The 25,039-nt window shown below is 40.2% G+C and overlaps 1 pseudogene; it reads left to right on the forward strand.

Annotated features, from left to right (window-relative positions):
- The window catches only part of LOC125231940, an 81,448-nt pseudogene that overhangs the window by 36,768 nt on the left and 19,641 nt on the right, over positions 1 to 25,039 (forward strand).

Raw genomic sequence — 25,039 nt, forward strand, 5'->3', positions numbered from 1 at the left:
TGTAGTCGTCATCCCTATTATAATAACTTGCGATTCAAGTATATTTCACCTTTTGATTCTTGTTGCGCGCTCTATATTCATTCCTGACCCTTTAACACAACTTGCCTTGTCGCGCGCGAGTCCATACATCAAGCGCGACTTCAAGTATGGACTCGCGCGCGATAAGGCAAGTTGTGCTAGAGGGGCTGCAACTGACTTACATTTTAGTAAAATTACTTTCTTATTAATTTTACTTCTCATTTTACCAAAGAGTTTAATGCATTATTTAGTAGTTTCTAAATGTCAAGGTTGGTCTTTTATTCCAATTATATTTATATTCTTTAATCTTAATTCTTTATTCACTAAGAACTTTTAATATAAGTCAGTAAGGTTAAAACTATTTATCAATCCATTAATAGTACGTTATAATCTAGATAAAAAGCTGGCTCGATGTTCTCACCCCCAAGTTGGGCAAAGTTGCGTCGATATCGCCGGAACTAGGTAACTTTGCCCCATCATCTACTCAGATGTGAGCATATCAGGAGTATAAGTTTGGTATCTCTTTTATATAATATAATGTGGGCCCGTATATCCCGTTAACATTTTAACAGTCTATTCTTGGCCACATTTTATTATAGGGCATTTTCAGAATTTGGGACAGTAACAAATAACAACAAGACAAGTAACAAATGTATACATCACACAAATAAATGCTTATTCCGGGATTCGAACTCGGGACCGCGACTTAGCAAGGAGGGTCACTACACACTAGGCCAGGCCCCGTAGCCGAATGGCATTCCTGCGACGCGAAACGCCATCGAAACGCCGCAGAAATGTAGTCTGGCTCTGTCACGCCGATAGCTATGAAAGAGATATTATCGTGAGCGTTTCGTGAGCGTCTGTGCATTCGGACCTTTGCACAGACCTTTTTACACATATCAAGTAGAAGTTTTGCATACAATACACCTTAATAGTTCCTAACTTAACAGGTATTATCATGGCACTCCCACACACACCAGTGGGCAGCAAGTCAATACAGTCAGCAAACAAAGAGGGAACAAAGTTGGGCGAGATTTGCGGACGCCACGGCGAATAACAATGCGAAACTGTACAAATATACGAAGTTGGCCTTTTGCTGCCCGTTCTAGTTGAAATGACAGAAAAGTTAGAAAATTATTGTATAACTAAACAGCCTCATAAAGTTACTATTGAATCGCATAGGTATGTTAGTTTATTTATAGGCTATGACTATGACTTGGCAAACAGCGCTACATGAATTTTAAATCGGTAAACAAAATCAGCCGACCTAGATATACCTACATTCTAAATAATAAAATGAATTGTGTCGGGTCGTCATTTACAAAGAAAGAAGCAAGTCAAGCAAAATAAAGTTAATAAATTACATTACACCCGATGCTATCGTAATGTTAAAATGTCGAGCAATAATAAAAATACTACAAAACAAGAAAATTCCATATTCTAAAATACAATCACGTTAAATAAAACAATTCATTGAATTAAAGAGAAATTTCTTATGTCATTACAAAGTAAATTCAATGTAAGTAGGTACTCATTTACAGAGTACCTACAGAGGGTTATCTAACAAGAGAAGTCTCAATTTGCGCGTAAATGCACGAAGCATGGCTCATTCCATAGATCGGTAGGTAGTAGTAAACTCTTTATTGTACAATTAATAACAAAAAAACACAGTAATTACAGTAAAGAACAGTACAAAGGCGAACTTATCCCTTTGAGCGATTTCTTCCAGTTAACCTTTGAGTGAATGAGAGGATAAAAATAGATGAGGGTGACAAATGCAGCAACATGTACAACATGGTACCAGAAAGACAAATAATTAAATAAATACACGAAATACACACATGATTTATGGGAATGAACAAATATTACATAAAAAAAAGGAATGGAGAAATTACACTAAAAATGGTAAAAGAACAATTGAGAATTTAAATAATACAGACATTGAGACAGTGAGACAACACAACACAACTCATAACCGATCGCTTAGATTAGCAATCAGATAGCCATAGATTTTTCAATTTCGACTTGAGCGATGCAATGAGGAAGGTAAGTAATCGAAGTAAGTAAGTAAGTCGGGCCGATGACTCGAAAGTTCTTTCTTGAAAGTGCCATGCGACAGGAGACAGGACTGCTACCTAAAGTTTTATTATTAATACTTTAAATACTTTATTTTTTATTACCAGGCAGGTAATTATGGTCGCGCGATAAATGATAAAACATCTGGCCGTTCCTATCGCACTTATTAATAGTGCGATAGGGACGGCCTGATATTTTATCGTCTATCGTGCGACCATGATACTCGTGCAGATTTCATCCAAACGTTTTCAGTCAAGACGTACACACGTGTATCTATCTGGCCCAAATAAACGGTGCGTGTGTTATTTGAATAATAGTACAAGTAGAAATTGTGAGAGATTTGTCTTTCCCGCGTAATTTATAATCGGGACTGGAATTGATGAGTTCTGAGAAACCCCGAGAAAGGGAAGACTTGCACACATCAGATGATGCATATAGACAACTCGAGCAATTTTTATCTCACAAGAGACATTTAGACTGTCCGGAGGGTCGTCACAGGCCCCGTAGCCGAATGGCATTTCTCCGACGCCAAACGAAAGCGATACGCCGCTGGCTCTGTCGCGCCAATACGCAAGCGCGATAGAGATAGATATCTACTAGCGCTTCGTTTCGTGAGCGTTTCGTGAGCGATTGTGCCATTCGGCTAGCCACCCTGGTATCGTTGGGATGCGAGTATGACGGCGGTTTTTTTTTTGACCTGCGTCAGCTTTACGACAGTATGGTGTCAGCTTTCTGCCAGTTAGGTACTGAAGCGCAGGTGGCTCGCGCTCGTAGGGCCCCCTCACATAGCGTCTCGCGAGCGTAGCGTCGGGCCAACTGTGTGGCAAAGCCTGACGCCGTGTCGACGCGGCGTCTTTTTCCGTACAGTTGACCCGACGCTACGCTCGCGAGACGGTAGATGTGAGGGGGTCCTTAGGGGCTTTAGAAAGCATTTTGGAATAATTGAGCCAAAATATTTAGTTATGGAGGCGTACTATAACAAAATGGTCGGAAACAAATGAATTGCATGGATGTTACTTTCTTTTGCACTCCTATGTACGTAACCAAATGCTTTGATTGAAATTATAATTTAAGGTACAGCGGGGCAACTGTATTTAATGCATTTTTTCCATTATTACACTATGATGTTGAGTTCTACATGTATCCACTGAACACGCCTACCATATATAACCGGTGGACACTCCATTTCATAATGCAAACATTGTAAACATGGATAAAATTGACCAGTTACATTTGCCCTCCAGTCGAGATTTGCCCCGCTGTACTTTACTGATATTCTCAAATTTCTTGTCAGCTTAGCTCATCAGTGCAAAGCATCAAACAAGTAGGTATGTTGTGTTTTCATCTACGGAACAGTGTAAACCCAAAAAATATATTTAGCAAATTCAACATTCCCATGAATAAGCACCATCCATACTAATATTATAAATGGGAAAGTGTGTGTGTCTGTTTGTTTGTCCGTCTTTCACGGCAAAACGGAACGACGAATTGACGTAATTTTTTAAGTGAAGATAATTGAAGAAGGGATGCAGAGTGACTTAGGCTACTTATTTTTCTGTTTCTAATGCGAGCGAAGCTGCGGCAAAATGCTAGTATTTTATGTATAAATAATCTGTGTTCTAATTAATACATACATACAACATAGGTACATACAATCACACCTGTTTTCCATAAAGGGGTAGGCAGAGCACATGAAACTGCTAAAGTTACAGTGCCACTCTTGGCAAATAAGGGGTTGAAAGAAAACGAAACTGTGACATTGCAGTGACAGGTTGCCAGCCTCTCCCCTACGCCACAATTTACCCCATATCCCACAGTCGCCTAGCTTCTACGACACCCACGGGAAGAAAGGGGGTGGTGAAATTCTTAACCCGTCACCACACGGGCGTGTCACGGGGGTTCTAATTAATTTTAATATTTATACAGGCTTTAAGAATTTTTTTTTAATTTAACTGGGGTTGGTTTGTTCGTAATGTTTATTAGAGAGTCGTAATTTGATGTTCAGAATTTGTTGTATCTAAGCATCATGTGTGATATCATCATCAATCATTATAAACTTCACGGCATCTAAAAACGGCGATCTAGGGGAAAACATACAGAAACGTAGAAAACTCTTGCGGTCGGATTTGGCTTAATACCTAATTATACTTTCCGCGAGTTCGGATTAGTTTCGCCTGAGAGGTATCGGCTTCGGAGAATTTATGTTTTCACTCATTTATCATTTTATGTACGTCTTTTTATGGTTTAGGGGAAAAACCTAACCACATGTTTTTTTGACAACCGGTCTGGCTCAGTTGGTAGCGACCCTGCCTGCTGAGCCGCGGTCCTGCGTTCGAATCCCTAATTGAATCGAATCTAAGACCTGATCTGAACTTTAATGTTTTTCAAATATACTACTTAAAGGAAACAATAAAAACTTCCGAAATATTAATGCTAAATGATATTCAAATAATATTTTTCTCCCATTCACAAGCATCGTAATTAGAAGCCCATCGATATAATAAGTCATCGACGCCATGTTTTCGACCCAGTGTGATAATTATCGCGTGACACTTGGTCCGCCCTAAATTGATATCGAGTCGAATATAATTTGAACGTGCAATCGGCCCGATTCAGACCGATGATGTGTGACAAATATTAGACTTTGGATACGATTGGGTATTTAGCCCAATCGTATCCAAGTCAAAAATGACGTGAAAGTTGTTGAAAATAATAGTGAAACGACGTTTTCCACCACGTATAGAAGTGCGCTTGTCCGGAGGCGTGACAGGCAGAATAGGCCATTTTCGAGTAATTTAAAACTAATTTAAGATTGATTTGAAATGTTATTTAAGTGATATCAGTTTATATGCTTTTTCTTTTTTTGTTTTTTCTTTTTTATGACTACTTTTTCTATATAATAACAGACAATTACCGGCGTGTTTTCGACTTCCTGTGATAATTATCGCGTGTCACACACTTAAACAAATTGATACCGTGTCATTCATATGTAGCCATTGAAATAACTAGCTATAGCTAAATTGAAATCGATATAATGAAACAAGTCGATCAGAGTGAGACGTAATTATTGTAATTATCGAATTGTAGTGGTGAAGAAAATTATACACCGTTAAACCATACAGATAGGTATTACAACGATTTTTTTTTTCATGTGACACCATTATTTAGATAGAGGTTAAGAAATTCAACTGTACTCGTACTTTAACTGTTCACAAGCAGTTTGACTCTGTCCTTACATTTATAGTTTCTATGTAAATTTGGCCTTGGCCGTTTGTCCTCTTAGAACAAATTAAATTCTCTTCTTCAAAAAAATATGTTTTGTATTTTTAGTGGTCACATTACCTACTATTAAACTATAAACTAAAACAAATTTCATATACAAAGAAAAAATGACCAAGTGACCAAAGCTGTATTCAGCACTAGCTTGCAAGCATTGGTCATATTTTCTTTGTATATGACATTTATTTCAGTTTATTGACCATTTGTATTAACCATAATTCTCCCTTGTTCCCAGATTGCGCGTTACACATAAAAGGGCCGCGCGGGCGCATCCACTCCGGCCAGCTCCCGCGCACGCACGGCTGCCGGCTCCTCCCCCGCCGCCCCCCGCGCCCGGCCACGCCTTCCTGCTCGAGCTGCACAAGCTCAACGTCCCCTGCTCCAACGGCTTCATCCGCTTCGCCCCTAACACCCCCCTCTCTGCGGGAAGCTCGAACAAATCCCTCCCCCAAATAGAAAATTCATATATCACGATTCCAAGAACTCAGTAGACCTCCACGGCCGACCTACGTTCGCCGTCGCCTACCGTCTAGTCGACCATTGCCACGATGTGACACTGACGCAGCGAAACGGCTCGTTCGAGATCGGACCAACCACCAAACTCTTCTGCTCCTACAGAATACACCTCCCTTATGGGTACAAAGTCGCGCTGCGCTTACAAATGGGCACGGGACCAATCGCGGCTAAACATGACCTGTCGAATATTATTCAAGAAGATTATCAGGAGTTCTGTAAAGGGATGGAGCTGAATTTGGAAGATGGGGATTCGAGGTGGAAGCATTGCTCTCAACCTAATGATCCTTTACGCTCCGTACAAATTATATCTGAAGGAAACTCAGTGAGACTAAACATTTCGATATTAGCTAAGAAGAATTCCTCAGCCATGTGGTTGAAGGTATGGTGGATGGACAAAGGTATAGAGGAGGTGGTGGGGCATTGTGACTACGGGTGGGTGGTGTCGGATGACTTCTGCGTGACGGCGGTGCGGGAGGCGAAACGGGCGTGGAGGCAAGCCGAGGCGGAGTGCGTAAGGCTGGGGGGGCATTTGGCTAGTGTGCTCAATGAGAGGCAACAGCATATTTTGGATCAACTACTTATAAATGCGTGAGTACTCTTTGATTTCTCCTTATTTGTACATGATAAGGACCCTTAATTTTGCCTCTTTTTATTTTTAGACACCTTTTCTTTGAGTACCTAGGTATCTGCAGTTAGATATTAATAGTGAAATGTGAGAGAATCCATACTATTATCAACTACTCTTCTCTTCTGATTTCGCACAGACTACAGTTGTTTCAAATAGGTAATAAAAATCCCTTTTTTTTCTTTCAATTTGCGTGTAAACCCCAAAACTTATCGTTTAGTCATTTATAACAGATTAAAGGCATAAAAAAGCGAATTTTAATAAACAAAGTCCGTGCTTAACACTAAGTAGTCCTTAAACTTTAAATCGAATTTAAATACGATTTTAAATAGCCAAGTTCAGAAAGTAAATTAAACTTGTTTCATCTAGATAATATCAACATCGAACTTTGTATTTGGAACATAATAGCCTCCATGTTTGATAACTTACCAGTTTTATTAATCAAAAATTAATCTGCTTAGGTAGTAAAAGCTTTAAATTTCATAGGATTAACTAGATTTATGTTAAGTTATCTCATTAAATAATGGTTGAGTTTTAATGTCAGTTTCAGCTGAGAAAGTTCATAATCTCTATGATTATACAGACTGTGCCTACGGTACCTTTTGTTAATGATTGACAGATTCCCATTACCATTAGCATTACAGTATATTTTTTTGAAGTTTTAAAGTAGCTGGTCCCAGAGACTCCAAATTTGGCACGTAGGTAGGTTCATTATAAGGTATAGAGGAGCATTTTCAAAATTCACATCCTAAGTGCGTCTTCACATTATCCGATCCGATATCGGATGTCGGAAGGATTTCAAAGGCAAAAATCAAAGATGGCGGCTTAAATGTATGGAATATCGGTCCTACATCCGATATCGGATCGGATAATGGGAAAACGCACTAAAGGGGGTCCAAATTTCAATATTTTAATAATATTACTTTTAGTACGCAGGCGAAGCCGCGGTAAAAGCTAGTCTTTGCATGTAGCCATTAACCTTGTTACATTTGCAGGCCCGGCGCGGGAGTGGACGACGTGTACTGGATCGGGGCTACCGACGCGGTGCACGAGGGCGAATTCCGGTGGTCGGATGGCCTACCCTTCTCTTACTCACGTGAGTATCTAACATTGTCATCTGACGAAATCAGAATCGGACTTTAGGAACGTGACGAAAAACGAACGAGTCAACCCAAGAGTATACCGTTAGTATGAACTAGTTAGCCGCCTCCTCATGCGACTGTATGTTCCGGGAGTCCAAAATAGTTCTCAGGCCTCGGCGAAGCGTTCTTTTAGCGGTGCCGGCTGCGCGAACTGTGTCGCGAAGGAACTCTCCACTGCCTCGCTCTCTCACTACTGAATGCGCTCTTGGCGTCAACACCCGAGTGCGATCTGATTGCATGGCGATGGGCGGCTGTGAGAAAGGAATGCTTGAGGTTTTGGGAGGTGATGGATGCTAGGCTATCGAGTGTAATATGATGTACTTAGCTTTATATTGCGTATCTAATTTTATACGTTGTTATATGTTATTTAAGTTTCATGACGTATTAGTTCACTGTAATGTCATGGTAACGTATCGACAAATAAAATAAAATAAATAAAACATGAGTACGCATGAGTTTAGCGACGACGACATGTACCAAGCCTCTTTATACTAACGAGCGATTTTTGGTCCACGAAAGCCGAATCCGCGTCTATAGATTTAGAAACCCATAGACAAAGTTCTTCATAACTTACATCTAACTAGCTTCATAAAACCAAACACACACTCGAAAACCCTCATATCAATAAAAACTGAATAAAACTTTCACAATGCGAGTCCACAAAAGCCTTATTCTTGGCTCAAGTCAAATCAAATTCGCCGATTGAATACAAACAACATAAATAATGCATGAGATCCTTTGTTTTTCATTTGATCCAGATCTTTGTTATTTATGCTGTCTAGTGCTGATTTGAATTAGTCTGACTGAAACTAGGATTAATGCGGTTAGATTTATGATGAATAATGAATATGTTACAGAGGAGATCAAAAGTGGAAAGTAAAACTAATGAAAAAACGTAATAATGCTCCCACGCTGGCTGTTTAAATGTTATGTAATATTGTGTGACAGGGACAGCGTAATGTGAATGGGGAAACACCGATAATAAGAGCAATAAGTTTGACATCAATCAAATGATTTATTTCAGACGTTGTTCGTCCATAACAAAATTAGTACATCATTATAAAATGGTTTAAAGAAAGTAAAGTGATAGTTATATTTAATATTGACCCATTCGACATTACATACTTCTAAATTAAAAATACTTAAAAATTCACACCTCCGGCAGGACTCGAACCTGCGACCTTTGGCCTTGCCACGCGCCACAGAGGCCTGCTGGATGTGTGCGAATTTATCCATGCCTTTCCTCAATTCTCAACCCCCTTAGGGTGGCGTAGTGTAAGAGAGTCGGCCTATCAGTGGAGAGCATCCAAACATTTAAACCAGGGACCGGACAACCCCTTCCGCGCTACAAGCCTTTCATTGGGAATCCCTAACGTAAGGACGACCCAATCGAGAGACTCTCCCTTTCGAACTGCAAGCCCATTCATTTGACTAGCCCTTACAAAAAACTCAGCAAAACAATAAAGCTAGCCCTGTGCATTGGCTTACCGCTATCCGATACGGCTTGCAATCCTTTAATAAGGGTCACCCTTATTTTAAGCGCTATTTATAAGGCTTTCCCTTTTGTTAAAGCGTTGTCGAGCCTTGCGTGAAAGAGACAGGATTATGAATCTAAGCTATTGTAAGAACAGGAAGGAAAATGCGCTGTTGCCACTCCGCACTATGCGCCCCATTTTTAATTTTGCAACGAAACATGTTTTCGTTGGATAAAAGTAGAACACGGCTAGAAATTATTTTTAATGAACTGGGAGACAAGGGTCTGATGACTGGTAAATGATCGTCGTCGCCCATAGATCAGTATGTTTGTTCGTACGTATGAATGTATGTAGGTATGTATGAATGTATGTAGGTATGTATGTATGTATGTATGTAGGTATGTATGAATATAATTATGTAAATATGTATGTATGCATTTAAATATAGAGTGTTGGCCGAAAATCAATACAATTAACCATTAACATTACATATTGAAAACGTTAATTGCCAACATAAAAACAAGCCGTTTTCGTCATTCAACTCGCCTTGATGAGTTAATTGGGTGAGCAGTTCCTAAGATAGAGCTGATGCTGAACCCTGGCCTTTCCCAGGGGAACGCGGGTTTGGTTTAACATAGGCAAGCGCTGTTTTCGTCATCGGACTTGTTTTGATGAGTACTTGAAAGAGCAGTAACCAAGGTAGAGCTGATGCTGAACCCTGGCTATTCCTAGGGGAACTCGGGTTTCGTGCAACATAGGCAAACGCTGTTTTCGTCATCGGACTTGTATTGATGAGTACTTGAGTGAGCAGTAACCAAGGTAGAGCTGACGCTGAACCCTGGCTTTTCCCAGGGGAACGCGGGTTTGGTTTAACATAGGCAAGCGCTGTTTTCGTCATCGGACTTGTTTTGATGAGTACTTGAAAGAGCAGTAACCAAGGTAGAGCTGATGCTGAATCCTGGCTATTCCTAGGGGAACTCGGGTTTCGTGCAACATAGGCAAACGCTGTTTTCGTCATCGGACTTGTATTGATGAGTACTTGAGTGAGCAGTAACCAAGGTAGAGCTGACGCTGAACCCTGGCTTTTCCCAGGGGAACGCGGGTTTGGAGTAACATAGGCAAGCGCTGTTTTCGTCATCGGACTTGTCTTGATGAGTACTTGTGTGAGCAGTAACCAAGGTAGAGCTGATGCTGAACCCTGTCTATTCCTAGGGGAACGCGGGTTTGGAGTAACATAGGCAAGCGCTGTTTTCGTCATCGGACTTATATTGATGAGTACTTGAGTGAGCAGTAACCAAGGTAGAGCTGACGCTGAACCCTGGCTATTCCTAGGGGAACTCGGGTTTCGTGCAACATACGCAAACGCTGTTTTCGTCATCGGACTTGTCTTGATGAGTACTTGAGTGAGCAGTAACCAAGGTAGAGCTGATGCTGAACCCTGGCTATTCCTAGGGGAACTCGGGTTTCGTGCAACATACGCAAACGCTGTTTTCGTCATCGGACTTGTCTTGATGAGTACTTGAGTGAGCAGTAACCAAGGTAGAGCTGATGCTGAACCCTGGCTTTTCCCAGGGGAACGCGGGTTTGGTGTAACATAGGCAAGCGCTGTTTTCGTCATCGGACTTGTCTTGATGAGTACTTGTGTGAGCAGTAACCAAGGTAGAGCTGATGCTGAACCCTGTCTATTCCTAGGGGAATGCGGGTTTGGAGTAACATAGGCAAGCGCTGTTTTCGTCATCGGACTTATATTGATGAGTACTTGAGTGAGCAGTAACCAAGGTAGAGCTGACGCTGAACCCTGGCTATTCCTAGGGGAACTCGGGTTTCGTGCAACATACGCAAACGATGTTTTCGTCATCGGACTTGTCTTGATGAGTACTTAAGTGAGCAGTAACCAAGGTAGAGCTGATGCTGAACCCTGGCTATTCCTAAGGGAACTCGAATTTCGTGCAACATAGGCAAACGCTGTTTTCGTCATCGGACTTGTCTTGGTGAGTACTTGAGTGAGCAGTAACCAAGGTAGAGCTGATGCTGAACCCTGGCTTTTCCCAGGGGAACGCGGGTTTGGTGTAACATAGGCAAGCGCTGTTTTCGTCATCGGACTTGTTTTGATGAGTACTTGAGTGAGCAGTAACCATGGTAGAGCTGATGCTGAACCCTGGCTATTCCTAGGGGAACTCGGGTTTCGTGCAACATACGCAAACGCTGTTTTCGTCATCGGACTTGTCTTGATGAGTACTTGAGTGAGCAGTAACCAAGGTAGAGCTGATGCTGAACCCTGGCTATTCCTAGGGGAACTCGGGTTTCGTGCAACATACGCAAACGCTGTTTTCGTCATCGGACTTGTCTTGATGAGTACTTGAGTGAGCAGTAACCAAGGTAGAGCTGATGCTGAACCCTGGCTTTTCCCAGGGGAACGCGGGTTTGGTGTAACATAGGCAAGCGCTGTTTTCGTCATCGGACTTGTTTTAATGAGTACTTGAGTGAGCAGTAACTATGGTAGAGCTGATGCTGAACCCTGGCTGCATCCAGGGGAACTCTGGTTTCGTGCAACATAGGCAAACGCTATTTTCGTCATCGGATTTGTCTTGATGAGTACTTGAGTGAGCAGTAACCAAGGTAGAGCTGATGCTGAACCCTGGCTGTTCCTAGGGGAACTCGGGTTTCGTGCAACATAGGTAAACGCTGTTTTTGTCATCGGACTTGTCTTGATGAGTAGGTAAAGCTGATATTGAACTCTAGCTGTACCTAGGGGAACTTAGGTTTGGTGCAACATAGACAAACCCGGTTTTCGTTATAGGCCCTGCCTTAATGAGGACTTGGGTGCGCAGTACCCAAGCCAGCGCTGTAGCTGAGACCTGGTGGTACCTAGGGGAACTCAGGTTCGGTGCAATATAAATAAACGCTGTTTTCTGTTCATAGTATGTTTCGTGTGAAATATCTTAGACTCGTCTTTATGACTGGTACTTGGTTGAGTTGAGTAGTACCATAGAATATGTCAAATTATTTCTGTTGATTGTTGTGAATTCTATGAAGATCGTTTGATACAGAAATACTTTTCTGGTGGCAATCAAGCATACATCCCGTCTGATAGTAAGTAGTTACCGCAGTCTATGGACGCTTGGAACTCCAGTATTCTCTTTATTCCCTGTGTTACTATTAGTGAAATCGACTGTACTTAATTTTGATATTCAAATTGATATACATACGTATCTTTTTAGATATAAATAAAGTGTTTCATGTATGGCAAATTAATAAATTTGTTCTAATTACTTGATGTAAATATTCACTTCTGGTAAGATTTTTGTTCAGTTAATATTATGTTTTATGCCTAACTTGACATTGCATGAAATATTTCTATATTATAATGCACCGAAACTAGAGTTGCCCTAGATACCGCCAGGGCTCAGCTATAGCGCTGTTTTGGCTATTGCGCACCCAAGTCCTCGTCAAGACAAGTCCGATGACGCAAACAGCGTTTGCCTATGTTACACCAAACCAGAGTTCCCCTAGGTACAGCCAGGTTTCAGCATCAGCTCTATCTTGGCTACAGCTCATCAAAATATTCATTAAGACAAGTCCAATGACGAAAACAGCGTTTGCCTGTGTTACACTAAACCCGAGTTCCCCTAGGTGCAGCCAGAGTTCAGCAACAGCTGGACTTTGGGTACTGCTTGCTCGAGTACTCATCAAGACAAGTCCGATGACGAAAACAGCGTTTGCCTGTGTTACACTAAACCCGAGTTCCCCTAGGTGCAGCCAGGGTCCAGCATCAGCTGGACTTCGGGTACTGCTCACTCGAGTTCTCATCAAGACAAGTCCGATGACGAAAACAGCGTTTGCCTGTGTTACACTAAACCCGAGTTCCCCTAGATGCAGTCAGGCTTCAGCATCAGCTGGACTTCGGGTACTGCTCCCTCGAGTACTCATCAAGACAAGTCCGATGACGAAAACAGCGTTTGTCTGTGTTACACTAAACCCGAGTACCCCTAGGTGCAGCCAGGGTTCTGCATCAGCTGGACTTTGGGTACTGCTCACTCGAGTACTCATCAAGACAAGTCCGATGACGAAAACAGCGTTTTCCTGTGTTACACTAAACCCGAGTTCCCCTAGGTGCAGCCAGGGTTCAGCATCAGCTGGACTTCGGGTACTGCTCCCTCGAGTACTCATCAAGACAAGTCCGATGACGAAAACAGCGTTTGTCTGTGTTACACTAAACCCGAGTACCCCTAGGTGCAGCCAGGGTTCAGCATCAGCTGGACTTTGGGTATTGCTCACTCGAGTACTCATCAAGACAAGTCCGATGACGAAAACAGCGTTTGTCTGTGTTACACTAAACCCGAGTTCCCCTAGGTGCAGCCAGGGTTCAGCATCAGCTGGACTTCGGGTACTGCTCCCTCGAGTACTCATCAAGACAAGTCCGATGACGAAAACAGCGTTTGCCTGTGTTACACTAAACCTGAGTTCCCCTTGGTGCAGCCAGGGTTCAGCATCAGCTGGACTTCGGGTACTGCTCACTCGAGTACTCATCAAGACAAGTCCGATAACGAAAACAGCGTTTGCCTGTGTTACACTAAACCCGAGTTCCCCTAGGTGCAGCCAGGGTTCAGCATCATTTGGACTTCGGGTACTGCTCACTCGAGTACTCATCAAGACAAGTCCGATGACGAAAACAGCGTTTGCCTGTGTTACACTAAACCCGAGTTTCCCTAGGTGCAGCCAGGGTTCAGCATCAGCTAGACTTCGGGTACTCATCAAGACAAGTCCGATAAAAAAAACCGGCTAAGAGCGTGTCGGCCCACGCTCAGTGTAGGGTTCCGAAGTTTTCCATATTTTTCTCAAAAACTACTGAACCTATCAAGGTCAAAACAATTTTCTTAGAAAGTCTTTACAATGTTCTACTTTTGTGAATTTTTTCATATTTTTTAAAGTTATGGTTCAAAAGTTAGAGGGGGGGATGCACTTTTTTTTCCTTTAGGAGCGATTATTTCCGAAAATATTAATATTATCAAAAACAATCTTAGTAAACCCTTATTCATTTTTTAATACCTATCCAACGATATATCACACGTTGGGGTTGGAATGAAAAAAATTATCAGCCCCCACTTTACATGTAGGGTGCCCTAATAAAACATTTTTTTCCATTTTTTATTTTTGCACTTTGTTGGCGTGATTGATATACATATTGGGACCAAATTTCAGCTTTCTAGTGCTAACGGTTACTGAGATTATCCGCGGACGGACAGACGGACGGACGGACGGGCGGACGGACAGACAGACAGACAGACATGGCGAAACTATAAGGGTTCCTTAGTTGACTACGGAACCCTAAAAAGCAGCGTTTGCCTGTGTGACACCTGAGCAAAGCAGGAGCCTATCATAACTATTTATTTATTGTATTTGGTATTGAAAATTGAACCTTATTTTATCTACAGCCATTTCCATCAAACAGAAACGCACAAATATCACACACAGTACCGCCGTAGGTAACGATCGTATGTTATTTCGTTCGGAGTAATGTGTGCCTTATGAGCGAGGTACAGGATTTAAACTCGCACGATATGCTCTATAAGGGAAAGCAAATAAAACCCAATATAAGGCTTACCCTTATGGCGTTAGGCTGAGCCGATGATAAGGGTTTTGAAAGGGTATTGGGCTATTTTAGGTAAGCGCTTTCGTTAGGGCTTTAAAAGCAAAATGAAAGGGTATCGCGTCAAAAGGGTAGGGTAAGTTAAGCCTAACGAAATACCCATACAAAACCCCGTATAAGGGATAGCGGGCCGGTCCCTGATTTAAACAACGCTTTGAATCAATATTTTTTTATATTTTAGGAGCTAAGTACAACCGTTCACTCTCAATCGCTGCTTCTATATGAATGCCCCATTGAAGTGTCTGTTTTCCTTGACGTTCTTATACTGTTCCAATTTTAAATCAGGGACTGCCAGTCAGCGACCATGACTGCTGTAAAAGGTTTCATTCTGAATGCGAAACCTCTTACATATCCCTCCCCTTATGTTAGAAGCAGCCATTGTTCACAATACTACACCCTATCCTATCCTATTCTACCCTAACTACCGGTTGGCCCTACCTAAGCCAGGCCCCCCTACACACAAAAAAAAAAAATCTCCTAACACCCAATAGTGACAGCCTCATTCAAGGTAGCCAACATCTAACGCTCTTTGCGTGGTTGCCTAGTCCACGGTTGAGACCGCCATAATTTGGATAGTTGGACTATAGCCAAGGTCCTCGCAAATTAGTCAGATATGGACTATGGTTAGGAAAACCAATGGCAAAAACCTAACCCCTGCCCATCGACTAAACCCTTTTATTTTGAACTTTCTGACAGCTAATTGTCTGTGGCCATGACTAGATGACATTGACATGACAGCTGTTAGCAAATTCACCTAACTTCAAGTAAAAAAAACAAGGCAAAACGTTTATTTCACATGAAAAAACATAATAAATTTTGAAGATGCCGATTCTTGTTGGCGGTGGCGTTGAAGTGGGGGCTTCTCATGGCCGCCAATCTTCCCGCCGCGCCGGTTGCGAAGTGAAGTGGAGCCCGAACGGCTCATGAAGATTGCTGCAGCTGCAGTGCGCTGCACGTTGGTGATGACGACGAAGTGGGGGTTGCATATGACCGCCAGCCATCTCGCCACACCGTGAACAGCTGGATCAACTGGTCATCTAGTCGGCCTTGTCTTGATACATGTAAAAGAAATGTGTATGAACATTGTTCTTTGTAGTCAGGAAATTATAAGGGTGTTGTGACGTATTACTCTATAACTTTAAACAATTATATCTATTTATTAAATATTTACAGTTTGGGGTGTGTTTTATTCCACAGTTTACATATTTTCATATAACTTAACCTTATTGGTAGCTATAGGAAAACATTATGGAATAAATAAGCCTATCAAATAGTTTTTATTCTAATATAAACATTGCATAAATAATATGTATAGTATTCTACATGTTATATATTGCGCCAAAATAATTAGTTCTATGTGGTTATTTACAAATAATTATCCTTTTTAACATTAGGGATAGGCAAAATGACATTTTCTGTCACAAGTCGTTTTTCCTTTGAAATAATGTACATTTTAGTTCAATAATCACAATTATTCCGTAAGTTCTACAATATAATGTATAATTAAAAGATTGAAACTAAATTTACATTGCCTATCTAATGTAACCTACATATCTAGGAAGATTTACTGCATATGTGTATGATTAAGTATATAGGTATGATGGAGCTGATGTTCACGCAATTTGCGTCGACGCCCATGGTCACTGAAGAGGAGTCGTAGAGTTTCTTGAATAACACAATCTTGAGCGCCCGTTGCTCTGTTGAATGTCTCGCATTCCATTTTTACGTCAATTCTGCACAGCTATATTTTAACTACGGAATGGGTGATAATGAGTATTAGATAATAAGAAATATATCACCCGGAATAGCTCTTCGTATTGGCGACGATGGTCACTTTATTTTCCTTCTTCTTAAAGCGCGTTTGGCTTATCGCTTGGCATGCGCTTCTCGCGCTGTGAGGTCGGGGTTCGTTGTCTGAAAACTCTGAAACCGAAACTAGGGGAAACTTTCAGACGTTAGTGCCTCCACCATGTAAGAGAGTCGGCCTATCAGTGGAGAGCATCCAAACATTTAAACAACGCTTTGAATCAATATTTTTTTATATTTTAGGAGCTAAGTACAACCGTTCACTCTCAATCGCTGCTTCTATATGAATGCCCCATTGAAGTGTCTGTTTTCCTTGACGTTCTTATACTGTTCCAATTTTAAATCAGGGACTGCCAGTCAGCGACCATGACTGCTGTAAAAGGTTTCATTCTGAATGCGAAACCTCTTCTACCGTACCGTACCGTATCTACCCGTAAGAATAGATCTTAACAGGCACTGGAGTCTCAATTTACATTCGATATTGTCAAAATTACTAGCAAACATCAATTTTCTTTGTATACTTATTTTGAAATTTTTGATATCTACTCGTAATCAAATAAAAGTGAAATTTCATTTCAGTACACTTGGGTGAATCAACTTTTTTTTTGTCTGTTATTGCCATGGTTACGTCCCCTGAGTCACGCTGGTTTTATACAACACTAGCTTTTGCCCGCGGCTTCGCACGTGCAGAAAAGTACTTTTATTTATTTATTTATTTAATATTTATTGCACAACAAAATAAGGTACATATGGCGGACTTAATGCCTCAAGGCATTCTCTACCAGTCAACCAATGGGCTAAACCAGAAAGATTAAGTAAGTAGGTGCAGTGTCTTAATAAAAAGAAGGAAAAGGAAACTGTAACCTAAACTATGGATAGATGAATATTAAACTATACATATTCAAGATAAACTTACATATATACGTAATAAAAATAAACATACATATATATTTACATTGATATACCTATACTATACCTAGTGTGAATCATTAAGATGACGATGAAGAAACTTTGTCAAGGAAATACTTGCTCAACATGCGCTTGAATGCGAATTTGGTCTGTGTTTGTGGTGTTACTTTTGTTATTTTTCTTTAATTTATGCATCCTTTTGTACCTATATCACATACATACATAACCTCACGCCTGTATTCTGAAACGGGGTAGGCAAAACTTATGAAACTACTCAATGGTCAGGGCCACTCTTCTTAGCAATTAAGAGATTAAAAGCAAACGTAATTGTGATACAGTGACAGGTTGCCAGAACAGGGTGACTAGCCGAATGGCACAATCGCTCACGAAACGCTCACGAAACGAAGCGCTAGTAGATATCTATCTCTATCGCGCTTGCGTATTGGCGCGACAGAGCCAGCGGCGTATCGCTTTCGTTTGGCGTCGGATAAATGCCATTCGGCTACGGGGCCAGGGCTGGCAATCTGTCACAATTCACAATCACAATTTCGTTTTCGTTTAACCTCTTAATTTGCAAGAGTGGCAGTGAAGTTTCACGTGCTCTGCCTACCTCGTTTGGGAAAAGAAGCTGAGGGTCGGGCATTATGCTACTTAAACTATGCAAACATGCGTTTTTCTGGTGTTAACAAGCCCTTTCCTTATAGTCCGTTGCTTCTGGAAAGTTATATATGAAAATGTTGGCATAATTAATGGAAGATTTTTTTTGATTGGGATATGTACATTACAGGCCGAAGTTATTTTTCATCAACCCTCCCCATCCCTCCCCCCTCTGCGTCACCCCTCTTCCCCCCCTTAAATAGCCGAAAATGCGGTTTTTCGCGATTTCTGACAAAACCGTTGTAGATACAGAAAAAACGTGTAGGAAAAAAGTAATCCTTGATAAATTTACTACAAATCGTTCATTGACACTTTGGTTCTAGCACTTATAGGTTTCGCGTGATCCATCACGAAAGTTGGTCCTTTACTGCAATTTTCTTTAGTGAATGTTAAGTTTTCTCCCAAATTGCTTACGAAATCTGTTTGATATTACTAAAATATTATAAACTGAAAATGAATTTCAGGGGGAAAAATCACTACCATGGGTGGGACTTGAACTCACGGCTACTGGATTGATACTCCAGGGCTCTACCAACAGCTACCAAAAGCTCATCCCCAGTCATAGATACACTATATAGATCAATGGTACTCCTAGCGACTACTACCGTGAAAATATTACGTCTTAAATAGTTACTGGAATTCCAAGACATATTGGAAATTCCACCCATGGTAGTGATTTTTCCCCCTTAATTTTATTTTAGTCATGAGTTACAATATTTTAGTTACATCAAACAAATTTCGACGATTTCGTATGCATTTTGGGCGAAAACTTAACATTCACTAAAGAAGATTGCAGCAAAGGACCAACTTTCGTGACGGATCACGCGTAAACTATAAGTGCTAGAACCAAAGTGTTAATGAATGATTTGTAGTAAATTTATTAAGGATTACTTCGTTCCTACGCGCTTTTTCTGTATCTTCAACAGTTTTGTCAGAAATCGAGAAAAACCGCATTTTCGGCACTTTAAGGGAGGGTAGAGGGGTGACGCAGAGGAGGGAGGAGTGGGGAGGGTTGATGAAAAATAACTTCGGTCTATAACGTACATATTTCAATTTAAAAAAACCTTCCATTAATTATGCCGTAATTTTAGCTAATTTCCCCCTGCTATTAATTTTCCACTTATAAACAAGGCTTGCATGAATGCTTGCATAATTCCAGTAGCATAACTTTGGATAAAACCAGCGTGACTCGGGAGACCATAACCATGGCAATAACGGGCAAGAAAAAGTATATTCACCCACTTGATAAAATGTTTACTAAATATTTGTTCGCCAACAATTTTTTTTACAAATGAAATACAGACTTTTTTATGAATTATAACTTAATCAAATAATCTAATTTCAAATGCTAGAACGCGAACTGGTATAATTAAGTTTTATTGCAATATTCGGGTTAATGAAACCATTCTAGTTTTGCAAAGACTGTCTAGACTTAGTGGCGACTACAAATACTATTTGTTTCATTTTTTGTGCTTTGTGTGTTTTGCTATTTTAGGCGCTACATTACGGTATTCCATTTTAAAAGGGCGTCAAGTCAAGATATTAGAAGCAAATAAAATTGTGACGGGAGAAATATTCTTTTTTTTTTTCAACTTTAATGCATAACAGCTACTTTAAAAACTTTTTCTTTGCGTTAGGTAAAAACTTATCAGGTTTTGTCAACAAAAAATTGTTGCTTACATTAGGCGTACTGTGTCATCTATCATGAAAAATTAAATTACACTATAATAACAATCATTAATCATGTATTTTTTTTACATCCTGCTAGCATTGTCTACAATCCGAACTCTATGATATCAAAGCCAAAGTGATTGTTTTGTTTGAAGGGATCTCATTATCGACACTTTATAAGATCTGTCGGGCCGATTTTGGAGTCTCACGCGTTCGAATTCAGAAAATTGTCACTGAAAATAATAGGCAAGTCACCGTTTTCAACCGGTATTTTAGTGACAAAATCTCGTATGCGAGATTCAAAAATCGCCCTCATCTAGAGCTAATTTTAGAGTTATCTTAAATGTGGAATCGGGCTAGTGAAATAATTAACTAAACGCTCGTTTTCTCAAGTAGAATAACATTATTTTTATCGCGCTATACAAACTAGACTCTTATAAGCACAACGTTAATTAATAAATTATTTCGAGAGCCTTCTCCATTATCAGCCAGCTGTAATTCAATTACAAGTTATCTGTAGACCTTCGAAGCTCTTAATGTAATTGAAATTAGTTTGGTACTCGGTATTTATGTTCGTTTTATCACAATGCATGCTTGACAAGAGAATTTTGTGTTGATGGATGGAGTGTGCAAAAATTTCCACTCGACGCTCTTTTTCTTAGGAATAGTACATTACATCAGAGGCCGGGAAAATGAGGATCCCGGATAGGGATACGAGGCCGGGAATCCGTTTTCACGCTGAGGCATGTATAGTGCTTTTCTCAAACATACAATGAAATAAAAAAAATGCTCTAAAGGACAATATTTTATAAAAAAAAGTTACTTTGCAGGCCTGGGCCTAAAAAATAATATGAAATCCCTTTATAGTCCTCTCGAGTTGTTGCGCCCAAAAAGCGATACTTCCCAGCCCATTTTAAGGAACGTAAAGACAATATTTCATTGCATGTTTGAGAAAAGTCATTTTTAACCCTTATTACAGTCGTTGCCTTTAATGAGTAATTTTATATCGCGTCTTTAAATAAAGAAATAAATATCGTCACTACTTTGAAAAAATCTCGTATCTCGCGCTGTTCATCAAAGTTAAAACGCAGTAAGTCTATATGCATTCCATACATACTTCCTACAATTTTCTTTTCATTGACAGACGAAGATACGTTTTTTTAAATTAGTGACGATATTATAGGACACAGATTGACCGAGTCCCACGGCAAGCTCAAGAAGGCTTGTGTTGTGGCAAAGACATATGTAACTGCGTATATTATAGACAGATAAAGTCTAAAAAAAACGTGCCTCAAAACCATACAGAAAAAACCGGCCAAGTGCGAGTCGGACTCGCCCACCGAGGGTTCCGTACCTACAAAACTATTAGGTACTTTTACGTTACTCACATAAGTCTAAAGACTGGGCTAGGCTAGAAGTATAGGTTCTCTAATGAGCATAATTGTGTTTAGCGCCATCTCTCGACGAATTCGCAGCTTGCGTGAGGTCTTTTATAATGTTAACCAAATTCAACATTTTTTATTTTATTTTAAAGTAGGTGTTTTATGTAAAATTTCGTAGCTATAAATTTTAACACCTTTATTCATAAACGTAGACTAAAGTTATCCAGCCGATAAAGTTCGTTTATCCCTTTCTATCACACCAATACGTCGGAAAGGGACAACCGAACTTTATCGGCTTGATAACTTAGTGTACGTTTATGAATAACGGGGTGAGTATTACCGTACTGTAAAAATGTAATGTATAGTTGTATACGGATTAATGAATTTAATATAGATAGGTAATTATTGATATGTGGCAAAACGAAGGAAATTGTTTACACCTTCGCAATAAGTATCTAATGATATATTTTTAATTTACCATGTTACTTCACGTACCTACTTAGGTACTTATTTTAAAAACTCTGAAAATGTCTATTGAGTTTCTGTCGCAGACCACCATGTGGCTTCTGCATATTCTGCGCTGTGATAGAGTTGCCATAGTAGGTATGTATACCTATATTGTATAATAGGCAATAAGAGGCAAAAAACATATTGTGCTAAAATATTTAAAATACCTACAGTCATTTCCGAAACGTGTGAATTCATGTCAATACTTTCTTTTATCAGTATTACACGGAGTAGGTAAACGTTTCGTGGCAGCGGCAGCGCACACTGCAGAGAGCGCACGTGGACACCGGCGCGGCGCCACAGAATATATAATAGCACAAGTAAAGAAGGCCCACTGCTTTGATGTTTCCGAAATGTCGCCTTTTTAAATACCTACAACATTCTTACAAAGAAACGAGCCGTACGTGCGCGGCGTCCGGTGATAGGGTTACCAATGGATCCAAACGAATTAATACTCACATTAAATGTTATATTATATAATATTATATTCAAGTCCTGAGTACTTTCTAGGTATATACGCTGTATTTATATATTTTTGTTCAAGGTTCCAACATCACAAGCCTTATTGAACTTTTCCGTGGGACTTAATCAGTAGTAGATCTGTATAAGAATATCTTTTGGTATTTATTTTATTCAATATGTCTATTTAATTAAGTATTATTAGCCATTCCACCCGCGGACATCGCTTAAAAAACCTCGCGACGTAAAGTAACAATAGAAAGTGCGAACGTGCATTCCGTGAGAATGTGCGCCACCCCTGAGTAGGCCGCGAACTCGCGGCCACAGCTCGCGGCCGCCAGGATGTACTTGTAGCGCGGCGATAGGATAGCGGAGTGAGCCGCCCCTGGCGGCGCCAGCGCCAGCCATACAACTACAACTGCTGTAGGCAGCGCCCCCCCCCCCCTCAGCGCGTCCTCTGCGGCGCGGCGATAATCACCTAGCCCTAAGGCCCTGGTTTCTCTGGCCCGTCACACGCGCCCGGCGGCGTTTGGAATGTTTGGATGTGAGCCGCATGTGCCGCTGTGCCACACGCTGTCGGTCGCGGGTGCGTGGGTTTTCTGACCCTTGGTCACCCGTCGTCGGCGACGGAACTCAGAAGCTCTGGTAGACTGATTTTTGAACTGTTGTGTTGTGCTCTGATCAAAATGAATGCAAAAATACTTACATTGTAATTCTTAGAGGAAGAAGATTATACGCGACTTAATCCGTTTCCATATAAACATTGATATTACCCAAAAAAAGAGACAGTCAAACGATATTTTTGTATGAAACCGGCAAAAAGAAAGTGAAATTTTTAACTTGGTACTCAAACACTTTCATTGTAGTAAAGAAAAATTTACATCATATATTCGATTAAGTATATCGAAAACAGTTCACAGAAGTACAATTCATCCATTGAATTACTATGTACTAAGTTACTAACATACTAGAAATTACACCCCAAACAAAGTCTGTGCTCCGGCCGGCAGCGCGCGGCGCATGCGTGGGGAGGTACCGTGTCATAGAGTAAGTGCGTTTTCACATTATCCGATCCGATATCGGATGTCGGACTGATATCCCATACATTACAGGCGCCATCTTGGATTTTTTCTATTGAAATCCTTCCGACATCCGATATCGGATCGGATAATGTGAAAACGGCCTAAGACTTGACTAATGACCACCTAGACGCGACACTCTTAGTGTAGACCTTTTTTTATACTTTTTACAAAATACAAAATACAAAATCATTTATTCAGCAAATAGGCCACGGGGGCACTTTTACATGTCAACATTACAGAGTATTCATTAAAGTTAAACAAATGAAATTAATAGAAATATTAACTAAAAATATTAATCATAAGCAAAGTAGCTATACACTGATATAGAATTAGAGATGTATAAAGTCTCTAAATGTCATATTATTACTAACTATAATCAATACATAAAGAAAGTGCAAACAGATACAAAGATAAAAGAAATCTATAATACTTCAATAGTTGTAAAAGACTGAATATTACAAGTAAAAATATTATACTTAATCAAATAATCCATGGAGATGTATAGCGTCTCCAAGAGTCAAATTTTATAAAATTAAAATATTTAAAAGTAAAAACCTTTGTCAAATAATACAAAAAAAAATAAAAAATACAGAAAATGAACAGCTAAATTACACATTTCAAGAGATGTACAAGTCTCTAGTTGTCAATCATTAAAGAACAAATCAAGTTTACAAATAAGGGCCAATCAAGGTTACAAATTAAGTTTAAAAATATAATCAAAATCTCAGAGATGTATAAGGTCTCTAAGTGTCCAAAAAACTAACATTAACTTAATCAAACGACAACAAGGTCATTAAAGTAAGGAGTCTATTTTAAAATAAAATATAATCAAAATCTCAGAGATGTATAAAGTCTCTAAGTGTCCAAAAGCTAAAATTAACTAAATTAAACGACAACGTGATGGTCTCTAGTGTCATCCTTAAGACATTACTTACTTAAGTTTAATTCTTACAAGAACCGAATGTAGTGTCTCGCAATCCGCTCAAAAGTAAAGTTAAATAATCTAACAAAACATGTGGCCCAGGTAAGCTTGAACAGACCAGTCTCCACAAACAGCACCCGTTCACGAGTATGACGAGTATAGTTTTTGTAAAATACTAACCCCCTTATTCATAAACGCACACTAAAGTTATCAAGCCGATAAAGTTCGTTTGTCCCTTTTCGGCGTATTCGTGTAATAGAAAGGGACAAACGAACTTTATCGGCTTGATAACTTTAGTGAACGTTTATAAATAAGGGGGTAAGCAGTTTAATTTTAGCACTATCATACATTGTGCTATGTTTAAGTTCTAATAAGTGAAACAAAAATACATTATTGATTTTTTTCATATACCTACTTTAATTGCCCTTGAAGAAAATCATAGGTTATTATTTTAACTATAAAACTCCCGTGAGACTCATACATATTTAAAAAAAAAAAAGAAAAGAAAAGTTCTTCGTTCAGCGGAAAATACGGGAAGCTATAGAAATTAGTCGTCATCCTAATTTCAATCGTGACAGTGGTTGGTCGGTGCCACCGAGTTGGAAAACAGTTCTAGGCACTACGTCGGTCCCCAGTGTAAACGCACCCTTAACAAGTGACGTAATAAGTGTTGTGTGCAATCCTGCTTTTGACAAAAGTAACATAGTGGGTAGCTCCGATCTCGCCACGGTGACGTCGCCCGCGCCGCCGACCCCCCCTGCGCCTGTCCTCAGCAGCCGCGCGCACCGAGCAAGCGCCCGCAGTATGCGTCGCGCTCTCGACATGTAAAGGCGGGGTGTCGCTACTCTTGAGAAAGGCTCTCG

The sequence above is a fragment of the Leguminivora glycinivorella genome, chromosome 12, assembly GCF_023078275.1.
Source record: "Leguminivora glycinivorella isolate SPB_JAAS2020 chromosome 12, LegGlyc_1.1, whole genome shotgun sequence".
NCBI lineage: Eukaryota > Metazoa > Arthropoda > Insecta > Lepidoptera > Tortricidae > Leguminivora > Leguminivora glycinivorella.